The following is a 15481-nucleotide window of genomic DNA, read 5'->3' as shown; positions in this document are numbered from 1 at the left end:
GGAGATCATTAAAAGTTTATCAGTTGGCACACTGAGATACTAACAGAACTTAAAAGAAGCTGTTCCCATCCCTTTATAGCTCATAATGTTAAAGGAGACAATTTATTATTTTGGCATGGTTTTTTCTATTCATCCACATCAGTGAGTAGAACTCACAATAATGTTAAGTGAGGAGCACATAAATTCACTCTTGGATCTTGTTCTCTCTAAGGAAGAGTAATCCAAGAAACTGGAAATAATTGCATCAACATTCTCAATCCAACTCTAAAGGAAATGGGAAATGGGATATTCACCAGGAGTGGTCAGAAAGGCAACACATTAAAAATTACCATTATCCCATTATCTTCATTGTAAGAGTTAACATTCACAATTTGCCGTTTTCTTGATTTTTTTTTTTTTTTTTTTTTTTGAGACGGAGTCTTGTTCTGTCACCCAGGCTGGAGTGCGGTGGCGTGATCATGGTTCACCGCAGTCTCAAATTCGTGGGCTCAAGCAATCCTCCTCCTTCTACCTCCCACAATGCTAGTATTATAGGTATGAGCCACGGCACTTCACCACAAGTTGTCATTTTCAATGCTTCAAGTGGAGTGGGTTTAAGGAACGTAAGATCCCCAATTTCATTTTGTTTCACCAATGTTAATCTCCTAGCAACACTTCAAGGCCCCATCCTCACCATGGATGCACCCCTGAAGCCCCTGGTAAGTGCCCACAAAGTTCACAGAAGGCCTTCCCTTTGGTCTCACCCCTTGATTCTCGGCACAGCAGTTACTGCAACAGGTAATTCTCCCCCTATGGGGAAGAAAAGAAGGAAGGAAGAACAACTGGAGCCACCCAAGAATTTTGAGACTCTCCTTTTCTGCTTCTACACAACTTTCTCCACACATACTACCTTTCCTCTATCATTTAGAGGTTTTCTAAATTTTAAAAAAATCACCTTTAATCTTTTTTTATTCTTTTTTTTTTTTTTTTTTGAGACAGAGTCTCGCTCTGTCGCCCAGGCTGGAGTGCAGTGGCTGGATCCAGCTTACTGCAAGCTCCGCCTCCCAGGTTTATGCCATTCTCCTGCCTCAGCCTCCAAGTAGCTGGGACTACAGGTGCCCACCACCTTGCCCGGCTAGTTTTTTTTTGTATTTTTTAGTAGAGACGGGGTTTCACCGTGTTAGCCAGGATGGTCTCGATCTCCTGACCTCGTGATCCACCCGTCTCGGCCTCCCGAAGTGCTGGAATTACAGGCTTGAGCCACTGCGCCTGGCCAATCTTTTTTTATTCTTATATGTCCTTTAACTTCGTGGGATTAATATCTGTCACTATTCTAAAAATTCAACAAATATTTATCAACCCCTTAATGGGAGCTATTGCAGACCCTAGGGACAAAGCAATAATGTCTCTGCCTTTATGCAGCCCATATGCCACTCAGCGAGACTCACAGCAAACAAACAGATATACCAATAGACAGGTGACTCTACACTCTCATTAAAACTGGTAAGAAGATAGAAAATGCCAGGCACTGCTATTTTAGAAAGGCAGATTAAAGAAAGCTTTGCTGACAAGGTAAAGTTTGAACAGAGGCCATACCAAAATAATGAATTCTCTTGTTTAATTTAGGTCAACATCTACAGGAAGAGCATTCCCAGTGGAGGAAATAGCAAAGGACCTAATCCTTAGGAAGGTGTGGCCTTGCTGTGTTCAAAGAATGGCAAAGAAGCCTGAGCTGGGAGGGACAGGGCAAATACAGGAAATGAGGTAGGAAAAAGTAGGCAGAGGCCAGATCCAACCATTTTTATTTTTATTTTTATTTTTTTGAGTCTTTTGTTTATTTCAATAGGTTTTTTGGGAACTGATAGTACTGACTTATATTTTTAAAGAATGACTCTAGCAACAGGGTGGAGAACAGGCTATATCAAAGCAAGAGATGAAGCAAGAAGGCTAATAAGGAGTTCATTTAAAAACCAGGAATAGATTATGGTGCTTTGGACTAGGGTACAATCTGGAAAGAGGAGAGAGCTAGTCAGATCTGGGATGTAATTTCAAGGCAGAACCCTGCTGATAATTACAATGTGAGATGCAAAAGGAAGATCCCACATGACTGAAAACGGGATCTAAAAGATAAAGAGTCAAAGCAAGAATTTGTATTTGAGATATGGCAACTGTGTGATGGCCTATGGCATCCAAGAATAGTGACAGATATTAATCCTACGAAGTTAAAGGACATATAAGAATAAAAAAAGATTGGCCAGGCGCAGTGGCTCAAGCCTGTAATCCCAGCACTTTGGGAGGCCGAGGCGGGTGGATCACGAGGTCAGGAGATCGAGACCATCCTGCCTAACATGGTGAAACCCCGTCTCTACTAAAAATACAAAAAAAAAAAAAAAAAAAGTAGCCGGGCGAGGTGGCGGGCGCCTGTAGTCCCAGCTGCTCGGGAGGCTGAGGCAGGAGAATGGCGTGAACCTGGGAGGCGGAGCTTGCAGTGAGCCGAGATCGCACCACCGCACTCCAGCCTGGGCGACAAAGCGAGACTCCGTCTCAAAAAACAAACAAAAAAAATTCTTACCAGAAATTTGGCTAAAAGGAGAACAGAGAAAATAGGGTGCAGCTGGAGAGAGACACAGGGTCAACGGTAGGGTCTTAAAATAGGATATAGAAAATAGAACCTGCTTGTAAGTTAATGTGTCAGATCTCATTGAGAGGGGCAATCAATGAGGCAGGAAAGACAGAAGCAGCTGTGGGAGACTCTCCTGGGAGACATGGTATTATACAAGGGCTGCATGCATAGACTCGGAAGCCACACAAATTTATCATGACTGTGTGATTTTGCACACGTTGCTGAATTTTGCTGTGCCTCAACCTCCTCATCTGTAAAACTGACATTATTCCTACCTCACAAGGCTGTTGTAAGGATTTCATTAGTTAATTTGTAAGGTACTTAAAAATAAGCCTGGTGCATAGTGGACAGATTGGCTTCTTCATAATGACTAAAAGAAGACAGGGTCCAGCGCATAGGCCTGTCTGGATACATCCTCCCCTGCAACGGTAGGAAAAAGGAAAGGCAGAGAAACAGGCCCGGTGCAGGAAGGTGGGTAGATTTGGTGGATAGGTGATCTTTATGTTTCTTTTATTCTCAGTCAAATAAAAAAACTGGGCCGGGTGTGATGGCTGACGCCTGTAATCCCAGCACTTTGGGAGGCCGAGACAGGCGGATCACGAGGTTAGGAGATCGAGACCATCCTGGCTAACATGGTGAAACCCCGTCTCTACTAAAAATACAAAAAAGTACCCGGGCGAGGTGGCAGGCGCCTGTAGTCCCAGCAATCCTGGAGGCTGAGGCAAGAGAATGGCATGAACCTGGGAGGCGGAGCTTGCAGTGAGCCAAGATCGCACCACTGCACTCCAGCCTGGGAGACAGAGCGAGACTCCATCTCAAAAAAAAAAAAAAAAAAAAAACTGGAAAGGAAAAGAGAAATGTTGGTGGTTTGAGGCAAGAGAAAAAGTGTGAAATAGTCGTCTTGGAGAGTGGGCGAGTAAATTCTCAGAGAAATGGGGCAGGACTGCCAGGCAGCTCTCAAGGCCCACTTCAGATGTGACATCATATATCTAAAGTGAGACCTGTTAAGATGGTTGTGAGTTTATCTCAAGCCACATTCAGCTGCTTGGGTACAGGCATGGGTGGAGAGGTGAGTAGGCACAGAGATTTAACCAGCAGCAAGTTTTACCAGAAGAGCTCAACTGAGAGTGTGAGGGATAGAGAGAGGGTAAGAAAGTGTATTGATTGTGTGTGAAGGAGTAATTATAAAGGTGGACCAGGGACTCTAATTAAAGAGAAGTTGAAAAGGAGGCTGGATAGAGGAAAAATGATGGAAATTTAGATTATGAGGAAAACTATCAGGAACCATTAAAACTATCTGAGGACTTCCATGTCTTTATTTTAGATTCTTGACAGGTTTTCTCTCCTCCTCTTGGGGCTGGATCTGGAAGGAATGGCACCCCTTCCTTCTCCTGGAGTGCCCCTGCCTGTACCCCCAAGACCAAGACCACAGCTTCACAATGTAGCAGGGACTCCTGGCCATCCCTCAAAAGTGACTGTTTCTTGCTAGAAAATGGAAAAACAGCAAGGGCCAGAAATGAACCAGAGTGCAGAGTGAGGCAGAACCAGTGAGTCAGAGTGATGACGTGGGGCCTCCATGCCAAGGCAGAAAGTAAAACAAGCAGACAGATATCCAGAGGAAAAGCCAAAGAAGTTGACCAGAAGGATTAAGCTGTGGGACACTAAGGCCCACATCACCTGCCACCTGTGTAGTGGGCACCTCATTGATGCAACCAGGGTGACCAAGTGTCTGCACACATTCTGTAGGGGTTGCCTGGTAAAGTATTTGCAAGAGAACAACACCTGCCCTGCATGTAGGACCGTGATGCACCCACTCACTGCAGTACATTGGTGATGATGGCACCATACATGAGACTGTTCACAAATTGGTATCAGGTCTCCAAGCAGCAGAAATGAAAACAGAGAGAGAATTCTGTCACAAATTGGGCATGCAAGTGCCTGGATAGATCAAGGGGGAGACTTGTTCCACAAAACAACACTTAGATTTCCATCAGAATGGTGAAACGAAAGCAGAAGACAGTTCAAACAAAGAGATCAAAACAGAGAAGAAGGAAAAGGACAATGATTTTCACAGAAGTGATGAGCAGGAAAGCAACAGCAGCAAGCTGTGGGGATTGAAAAGGAAATGCATCTGCTGCACAGCCCAAGCAATGGTCTGATAGCTAAAGAAGTTCACTGCCAAAAATCTTAACCTTTTGTCCTTCAATGAGGTAACAGTCAATGCGTAAATAGAAACTCTAGCAAGTCATTTCGTAGGTAAAAATGACACTTCTAAAATTCTTTGGGTTTTTTCTTTTTATATACAACTTTGTTTGGAGATTTTAACCAGAAAAAAATCTCAATTTGTTTTGCCTGCCCTGCCAGGTAGCACGATAGGAAACAGCAGTGAGGACTGTGAAAAGCCCAGAGGCCGTGGACATGAATAACCCACCATTAATAGAAGAGAAAGTGGTGGAGAGGGTGTGGAGAGGAGGGTAGGTGATAAAACTGTTTTAAAATATGCTAAAGATATTCCTCACAAAGAAGAATTCTGTTCTTTAATTTAACAAATGGATGGGTATGTAGGTGGGTTGAAGGAGAGATGGGTGAATGAAGGGGGGGAGAGAGAGAGAGAGAGAGAAATGCTTCCAAGTTGTGGCAAATGCTGAGAATAAAATGAAACCTGATGGCGTGCTGGGCTGGGTGGTGGAAGAGTGGCATGAGCACATGAGCTCAAAATCACTGGGAGCTCACCTCGAGGTGGTGATGTTTTGTGTGAAGATGTAAATTCTCAGCGGGAGACCAGCTCTGCACAGGTAAGAGAAGGCACTGGAGGGCCTTAGGTAGGGATACATGGTTTGGGGTAGGGTTTTAAAATATCCCTCAGGCTGTGTGGAAAATGGGTTACGGGGTAGAGAAAGGAAAGCAAGAGAGGTTGATGGCAGGAGTCCCAGGAAAGAAGAACCACGGTGGTGCAGTGAAGGTGGAAAAGTGGACAGACTTGAGATGTGTTTTGGAGACAGCAGTGGGTGGAACAGTGGCCCCAAAGAGATAAAAGCACATCTGGGCCCCTAGAACCTGCAAATGTGACCTCGTTTGGTAAAAGAATCTTTGCAGGTACAAGTAAGTTAAAGATTTGGGGATGAAATAGTCTTGGATTATCTTGGTGGACGTTAAGTACAATGACAAAAGTCCTTATAAGAGTAAGGCAGAGGTCAGGCACTGTGGCTCACCCCTGGAATCCCAGCACTTTGGGAGGCCAAGGCAGGTGGATCACCTGAGGTCAGGAGCTCAAGACTAGACTGACCAATGAGGAGAAACCTCGTCTCTACTAAAAATACAAAATTAGCTAGGCGTGGTGATGCATGCCTGCAGTCCCAGCTACACAGGAGGCTGACACAGGAGAATCGCTTGAACCTGGGAGGTGGAGGTTGCAGTGAGCCGAGATCACACCATTGCACTCCAGCCTGGGCAACAAGACCAAAACTCCATCTCAAAAAAAAAGTAAAGCAGAGAAAGACTTGAGATACAGACACAGAGACAAAGAGAAAGTTATGTGGAGAGGGAGGCAGACACTGGAGTGATACAGCCACAAGTTGAGGAATACTTAAGCCACTAGAAGCTGGAAGAGGCAGGAAGGATCCTCTCTGCTATGGTCTGCATGCATCCTCCAAAATTCAAGTTTGCAAATTAATAGATTGGTGCCCTTATAAAAAGGGCTATGGGAGTGGGGTCATGCTCTTCTGCTCTTCCACCACATAAGGATGCAGCAAGAAGACCCCTGCCAGATGCTGGCACCTTGGTCTTGGACTTAGCCTCCAGAACTATGAGGAAATAAATTTCTATTATTCATAAAACCAAGCCCCCATCCCCCTCCCTGCCAAAAAAAAAAAAAAAAAAAAAAACCCTATTTAAAGACTTTGTGGACCTTCCTCCTATAGACAGCAACTGTCTAAAAAGAGCACTATTTTTTTTTTTTGAGATGGAGTCTTGCTCTGTCACCCAACCTGGAGTGCAGTAATGTGCACACGGCTCATTACAGCCTCAGCCTCCTGGGTTCAAGTGATCCTCCCAAAGTGCTGGATTACAGCTGTGAGCCACTGTGTCTGACCCCATTTATTTATTTTTGAAGCATTATAAAATTAATGTTAGCGTCCTTTGCTCCCCACAAACCTAAGAGGTTTGTATTGATGAAACAATTGTGACTATACAGTCCTGATCTCCTAGGATCACTGTTCTCTGACCACTACCATCCACCAAAGACAACCTCTACTTGGTCCTCAACACCTTCAGCCAATCTCTTCTCTTTAAAGTATAGAATTATAAAAAATGAAAGGAACCTCAAAAGTCACTTTACTCCAACCTATTATCTATCCCAAAGAGAGGGTTGCAGGTAAGCAAGCCCAGTCCAACAAGAAGGCTGGTACCTTTATAATGTGACTTGGAGGATGCTGCTAGGGTCAACATGTCTCATAAACTCTCCCACACTCACTCACATTGGCAGAGACTTCCTTCTCCTTCTCTCTGCCCTAAATGTCCAACATGAGATGCCTTCCTCTGTGTCAGACAATAAAACTGAGGAGTACTCTCTCTAGAAGCTTCTTATTGAGTAGTATACAATTTATATTATGGGAAAGTAAGGAAGGTCTCTGATTTACATGCGGGATACAACAGGAAAGCTTTCTCCTTGTACTACCAGCTTCACCCTTCAGCACAAAGCAACTTATAAGATTTATTATTTGTCCTTTTAATATTTACAAAATCATAGAGCTAGCCTGAGAAGACAGCCATAGAAAAAGAAAGTTTTGGTAACTGTGTGGAGAAGACAGAAGGAAGTCAGCCTTATTAGAATGAGGTTTGTCTTTTAGTCTACTTTATTCTCTCATAATCTTTTTCTGCCAGAAAATGTTCTTTTTAGGAGCCTACAACTATTGTATAGACATTAAACATCTTTAGTTGTATGTCACCTCTACCCTGCTTCAATTACCAATAGAACCTGACTACTATTACAGATCAGTAACAAAAAAGGTATTATCACCTTTCTTCAAATTAGCAAACTAATATAGTAACTTGAACCAGAAAGGTAGAAAACTATCCAATAAAGGAAAGATGGTCTTGTCCCCTGTTGTATCACCAATGACTACTAAGTACTTGGCAATCAATGGCGCTCAATAAGTATTTTCTGAATGAATGAATGAATGAATGAATGAATGAAAAAATGCATAAACAATGAGATAGATGCAGTTTTTTAAAACCCAGATCTAAGGAATCACAGAGTAACACTTAATAAACAATCAGTAACACATTCCTCTGAATACTCTTGCAACCACAAAGGCAACATAGAAGACCAACAGGTGTAAAACAAACAAGAGTTCATCTTCCATTCATAAAAACTGAAGAGAAAGTCATCTGTATTTCAGCCAGTCTTTCAATTAGTTACACCCAAGATAAATAATGACGTCATGAACACCTCTGAACACAACGAACAATGACATGCCATAAACGTTCAGCAAATAAAACTATGCCAAAAATAACAGGATCCCTGGCCCAAGAACTAAAATTAAAGAACTCAACCAAATAACACTACCAAGTTATATTTAAAGGTTAGAGAGTAATGCCTGAGTTTTATAATTTTGTTTAAATAAACCCCAAATTTTATTTTCATTCATCTGAACCCCAAATAAGCATGAGGTCAAGGTAAAAGACATACACACAATTATTCCAAATAAAAACAGCATAGAGAAAGAAAACTGAACCTCTAAAAAGAAACAACTGGGCTGGAGATGGTGGCTCACGCCTGTAATCCCAACACTTTGGTAGGCCAAGGCGGGTAGATCATGAGGAGGTCAGGAGATTGAGACCATCCTGGCCAACATGGTAAAACCCCATCTCTGCTAAAACTATGAAAATTAGCCGGGCATGGTGGCGCATGCCTGTAGTCCCAGCCACTTGAGAAGCTAAGGCAGGAGAATCACTTAAACCCGGCAGGCAGAGCTTGCAGTGAGCCGAGATCAAGCCACTGCACTCCAGCCTGGGCGACAGAGAACGGCTCCATGTCAAAAAAAAAAAAAGAAAAAGAAAAAGAAAGGAAGAAAGAAAGAATTAATCTTGGTTTACTATGCATAGCAGATATATGTCCTATGTCAATAACCAGTGATAATGCTCAAAGACGTAAAGTTATATTTGTTCTAACAATCTCTAAAAACATTGCACTCCAGGAAAGGAAGGTTCAGAGAGGTCAGTCTGAAAAGTTCCTTCTAGTCAAGTTACCTAGAATTGGAAAGTTCATCCTTGTAACTGATACTTCTTTTTCACAAGTTGCTGTGGCACTGATTACGTCATAACACCAAACACTAACAGCGACTCTAGCAGCAAAGGGGCAGGAAGAATGGTTTCTAAGTAACCATCTCTCTTGACAGCCAAAATCCTGCCAACAAACCACCGTTCCCACTCCCAAACACATAACCCACATTATGAAAAATTCCCTTTTCACTCTTGTTGAACCAGCATCTCCTTAGAAGACGTGTCCCACTGAGTCCAGCATGCACAGGCAGGAATGACGGGCTCCTTGCCATGGAGCTGATGGATTTTTCCATAGCATCCTTACCGAGATCAAGTCACTTGGGATTAATCTGTTGCTCCTGCTAGCATGTCCACCATCAAGAATTCCGACACTTAACAATAGTGAAAAACCTGGATGAGATGTCAGCCAAAACCTTAACTTAGGTGTTCAGACAGTAGATGGTTCAGCATGCAACAGAGACTGGGACATAGTTCAATTTCTGACTGCTGTACTTAAGGTGAACTGAAACAGTTAAGAATAAAACTAAGAAACGTTAAATAGAAATGTCAGAGAACAGTGCCACATGGCCAAGAGATGCTTAGTGATATTAAACAGTGCGTCCACAGTTCAAACAGAGAAATGTCCTGTTGCAAGTGGCAGGCAGACAAAATGTGTCTACACGGTACCCTCTCTAAGCCAACTTTATCTGTCTGGCAGATCTCTGACAATCTCTTAATGGCTGTTCAAAGCTCATGACAATACTTTGTACTTACATGGGGCTTTCCTTCCAAGAGGCTCAAACAGTTTTTCAGGCTTTATTCTCCAAACTTACATTATTAGCTAATAGGGAACAAGGTTTATAAGTTTTGTTTTACTTACAGGCTACTTGGTCGGTGAAAAAAAAACTACGTTGGATACTCAAATATCACAGCAGAGGCTTAAATGAGCTTGTGTAAACCTAGAATTTTTGCCTCTCTAGATCAGACCTGTTTTCTTTATTTATTGCAAATATTTCTGTCTAGGGTTACCAAAATGGAGAGTTTTCACTTTGTCCAGGACCAGAGTCATGGGTTAACTCTCAACAAAATCAATAAAATATATGGGAGAAATTTTGCCCTATGACCCTGAGTCATTTGAGTAACCTGACTCTACTACAAACATGTGTTGTTTAATAGGCAGTTCCCACCAAAGGTGCTGCGTTTCTGTAACTGCATTTTTATCACAGCTTTGACTTTTTTAGACCTCCAGAAGATACAGAAGTAGCTAGCACTTCCAGGCTGTTACTAATGCATCAAAGACAGAAAAAATCTTGGTTTAGAATGTGTCATCCCGGCCGGGCGCAGTGGCTCAAGCCTGTAATCCCAGCACTTTGGGAGGCCAAGATGGGCGGATCACGAGGTCAGGAGATCGAGACCATCCTGGCTAACATGGTGAAACCCCGTCTCTACTAAAAAAATACAAAAAACTGGCCGGGCGAGGTGGTGGGCGCCTGTAGTCCCAGCTACTCGGGAGGCTGAGGCAGGAGAATGGTGTAAACCTGGGAGGCGGAGCTTGCAGTAAGCTGAGATCCGGCCACTGCACTCCAGCCTGGGCGACAGAGTGAGACTCCGTCTCAAAAAAAAAAAAAAAAAAAGAACGTGTCATCCCAACAATGACGGCAGGAAGAACCAGAGCAGGAACACCTGTTCCCCAACATCTGCTGTCTATTCTTGACTTTCAAGGAGAATAGGGTCTCACCTGTATTTTCTGCCTTTTTGGAATAGCAATGATTAGTTTGAATCATTATCTTTTGTCTACTTATTCATGAGTTTTACATGTCAAATTTCTCTTTTAGTGACTTTTTCTTCCCTTTACTAAGTTTAAAATTAAATCTAAGGTAAACAAATTAGAGGCCAGGTGCAGAGGCTCACAGCTGTAATACCAGCACTTTGGGAGGCCAAGGCAAGTGAATCACGAGATCAGGAGATCAAGACCATCCTGGTTAACGTGGTGAAAAACTGCCTCTACTAAAAATACAAAATTTAGATGGGCGTGGTGGTGCACACCCTTAGTCCTAGCTACTTGGGAGACTGATGCAGGAGAATCGTTTGAACCTGGGAGGCGGAGGTTGCAGTGAGCTGAGATCACACCACTGCACTCCAGCCTGGGTGACAGAGCAAGACTTCGTCTCAAAAAAAAATTAGCCCATGTGAAAAAGAAGCGGCATGCCATGAAAAGAAAAAGGGTAGCTTCGCCAGGCATGGACTGAGCACATATTAGTCTTTCTCCCACTTCTATGAAGGGAATGGCTCTGACACATCCCAGTGGTTATCTTTCTCAACGAAGAAACATTTGTAGGCATACGTTTTCCTGGGAACTGTTACGCCAATAATAATCAAAAGCCATTGTTTCCACCTATAAAGTGACTGAAGCCCTAGAAATGACACTGCTTTTATTTCCAATTTTTTCTTAAAACTTGGGCATCAAATTGGGTGCAAAACTTAAAAGCCAGAAAGAAAATATTAAACGTGTCTTGAGGATGTGCAGCGATTCTCCAGTAGATGGCTCTCCAGGATCATAAGGTTCTAAGGGATACTAGAATTTTCTGAAACAACTACCACAAAATTCGGCAACTCACAATGTTAAGCTGACTTAGAATATATAGAATTTCATTACATTTCTAAAATGGAAATATTCCTGCCAAGTACTTTTACATTTTTGTCATGTAATATGAGATATATATATTAGACTCTATACATACCATATTTATCTTATTAAGCTTCATAGTGAAATGAACCCCAGAGAACTCACTATTCAACTTAAGAACTAGTATGTTATTAACACTGTTGCACCTATCTGCATATTCCTCTTATCTTAACGTTCTTCTTCCCCTTAAAGCCATACGAAGTTACTGAATGCTATATTTAGGGACTTTCTTTCCATTCAAAATTATGGTTTTAAGTTTCACACATCTTGTTGTACAAAACACTAGTTTATTAATTTTCACTGATATTGGTGTTCATTATGCATGTATGTCACAATTTATTTATCCCCATGTCAAGAAACGTTTCGGGTATTTGGTTATTGCTAATTTTTTTGCTGTTATGAATAGTGCTGCTTGAACACTCATATATGATCTCTAGGATATTTGTTCAAGGGTTTCACTAGGGTACATTCCTAAAAGTGGAATTGCTAGGTTAAAAGGAATACAAGTGTTCAACATCCTAATGTCTAGATAAATGTCCCTAGCTCCAAATCCTCATCAACCTTTGGCATTGTCAAACATTTAATTTCTTTTCAATCCAGTGTGTATAAAATGATGTCACTCCAGATGTCATTTGCACTTCCTTGATGACTAATGAGGTTGTGTATCCATTCAGTATCTGTGTGAGATGCCTACTCATGTCTTTCGCTCATCTTTCTATTGGGCTGTCTGTCATTTTCCTGCTGATTCTTTTAGAGTTCTTTCTATCCTGGACATCAATCCTTTATCAGTTATATGGATTACAAATATCTTTGCTAATTTTAGAAGCTGTATTTTCACTTTCTTTCTAGCATCCTTTTATAAAAGGTGTTAGTTTTAATATCACTGAATTTATCAGGATTTTTATGGTTAGCAATCTGTCATATCTAAAAAATTTTGTGAGGTCAGAAAAATATTCTACAAGTTTAGTCAATTTAAGTTTTGCCTATTACATCTGTTTTTAAACCACGTAGAACTGATTTCTGTGCAGGATGTGACTTCCACTTCAATATAATTTTTTCTATGTGGACAACCAATTGTCCCAGAACTTTCTGTTTGTTTTGAAAGCTTTCCCCATCGCTCTGCAGTGCAATTTCCATCATATGTCAAGGACCCTCTAGAGCAGTGTGTTTCCATGACTATTCCGCTCCACTGGCCACTTTAACTATTCCTGTCCATGTCCCCATTGTCCAAATATGTAATGATATAGTAAGAGCTTTATAAGTCTTAATATCTGTTGGGGTATTTACAGACACCTTCCTTTAATTTCTTTTTCTTCTTTAGGAGTACACTGGCTATTTCTTGGCCTTTTGCTCTTCCATATAAATGTTATCTAAAGTTTACTAAGTTGTTCTGAATTAATGCAATGTAAAAATAAAATAATGAAATCTTACTGTTATTACTTCATTCTATTTTATTTGGGTTTCTTCTACTTTGTTTTTATAGCTGTATTAGTCCATTCTCACACTGCTATGAAGATACTACCTAAGACTGGGTAATGCATAAACAAGGGAGATTTAATTGACTCACAGTACTGCATGGCTGGAGAGGCCTCAGGAAACTTACAGTGGTGGTGGAAGGGGAAGCAGGCACCTTCTTCACAAGGTGGTAGGAGACACAGCAAGCATGACTGAGTGTGAAGGAGGAACTTGTCAAACACATATAAAACCATCAGATCTCGTGAGAACTCACTATCACAAGAACAGCATGGGAAAACCACTCTCATGATCCAATCACTTCCCACTAAGTCCCCACCTCAACACATGGGGGATTACAATTCAAGATGAGATTTGGGTGGGGACACAGAGCCAAACCATATCAATAGCTTAAGGTGGAAGTTACTTAGCTCATTCATTTTCAGCCTTTCCTCTTTTCTAATAGAAGCTTTTGGGTTTTTTTTAAATTGATAATTGTATCTATTTATCTTGTCCAACATGATGTTTTCAAGTATATATGTATTGTGGAATGACTAAATCTAACATATGCATTACCTCACAAAGTTATTTTTTGTGGTGAGAACACTTAACATCCACTTTCAGCATTTATTAAGAATATATTGTTATTAACTATAGTCACCATGTCATACAATAACAGAAACTTTTTTATTTTTTAAAGTGAACAAACTCACTGAGGAAACTTTCTAAAGGTTAAAAATGTCTCATTATATAAACCTTCATCTTCACCCCACAAGTGTGATGTATTTTCTCTGAGTCAGTTCCAAATATTTTGATTTTCTATTTTAATTTCTTCTTTTATCCACAAGTTATTTAGAAGTGGCTTTTTTCATTTCCAAAAGTATGGGGCAATTTGCCTTTTTCATTATTAATGTCTAACCTAATTACACAACCATCAGAGAATACAGCCTGCATGATACCAATTCCTTAAAATTTGTTGAGATTTTTATTTTTATTTATTTTTTATTTATTTTTGAGACGGAGTCCACTCTGTCACCCAGGCTGGAGTGCAATGACGCCATCTCAGCTCACTGCAACCTCCACCTCCCGGGTTCAAGTGATTCCCCTGCCTCAGCCTCTCAAGTATTTGGAATTACAGGTGCACACCCACCATGCTCGGCTCATTTTTTGTATTACAGGTGCACACTGCCATGCCCAACTAATTTTTAGTAGAGACGGGGTTTTACCATGTTGGCCAAGCTGCTCTCGAGCTCCTGACCTCAGGTGATCCACCCGCCTTGGGTCCCAAAGTGCTAGGAGTACAGGCATGAGCCAACGCGCCCAGCCAGGATTTTTTTAGTGGACTGGTTTATGGCCAATTTTTATAAATATTTCATGGGTGATTGAAGATAACATATTTGCTAACAGTTGGGGAAAGTATTTGATATATGTCAAGGAATGCTTTTGTCTCAAATTTTATTTTGTTTGAAGATTTTGCCAAATTGAATACAATATATAAGAAGGATAATCTATAATAATATAAAGCTGTTTTAGTATTCAAAAACCAATGAGTATAATTCAATATAGTAACAGCCTAAAAAAGAAAATCATATCATCATCTTAAAAGGTACAGAAACATCATTGCAGAAAAAGCATTTGATAAAAATCCAACATCCACACAATGTCCAAAAACAAAAACAAAAACAAAAAAAAACAAAATCTAAGCACTCAGCAAACTAAGAAGGGACAACTTGATTGTGTTAAGTTTGGGCTGTCATAACAAAATGCCAGAAACTAGGTGGCTTAAACAAAAGAAATTTATTTTCTCACAGTTCTGGAGGTTAGAAGTCCAAGATCAAGGCACCAGCCAGGTGGGTTTCTGGTAAGGCCTCTCTTTCTGGCTTACAGATGGCCGCCTTCTTGCTGTGTCCTTATATGGCATTTCCTCTCTTGCAGAGACTCTAGGGTCTCTTTTTCTTCTTCCTTCTGTTGTTGTTGTTGTTTTGCTTTGTTTTTTTTTTTTATTTCATTAGAGATGGTGTCACTCTGTCACCCAGGCTGAAGTGCAGTCACATAATCACACAATCAGTTCACTGCAGTCTTGAACTCCTGGGCTCAAACGATCCTCCTATCTCAGCCTCCCAAGTAGCTAGGACTACAGGTGCATGTCACTATCCCAGCTAATTTATTTCATTTTTTGTAGGGATTAGGGTCTCTATTGTGACCAGGCTGGTCTCAAACTCCTAGTCTCAAGCAATCCTTCTGCCTTCGCCCCCTTAAAGTTCTGGGATTAAAGGCATGAGCTACCCCTCCCAGCCCACTTTCTCTTTTTAAAAGGACACCAGTCCTATTGGATTTGGCCCCACTCGTATGACCTCATATAACTTAACTATCCCGTTACAGACCCTATCTCCAAATACAATCACATTGGTGATTAAGTCTTCAACACATAATTTTTTTCTATGGACACAATTCAGTCCATGATAAAAAGTGTCAACAAG

General features: G+C 41.2%; 1 protein-coding gene and 1 pseudogene across 1 annotated transcript in view; one reads left to right on the top strand and one right to left on the bottom strand.

Annotated features, from left to right (window-relative positions):
* Window positions 1-15481, bottom strand: part of ARMH4 (armadillo like helical domain containing 4) — a 151878-nt gene that overhangs the window by 104667 nt on the left and 31730 nt on the right. The gene's annotated exons all lie outside the window — the stretch shown is intronic.
* On the top strand, window positions 4179-4830 carry LOC117069524 (annotated as a pseudogene).

This window comes from Trachypithecus francoisi, unplaced genomic scaffold (assembly GCF_009764315.1).
Source record: "Trachypithecus francoisi isolate TF-2019V2 unplaced genomic scaffold, Tfra_2.0 Lachesis_group3, whole genome shotgun sequence".
NCBI lineage: Eukaryota > Metazoa > Chordata > Mammalia > Primates > Cercopithecidae > Trachypithecus > Trachypithecus francoisi.
This window is presented reverse-complemented; position numbering and strand designations above follow the sequence as displayed.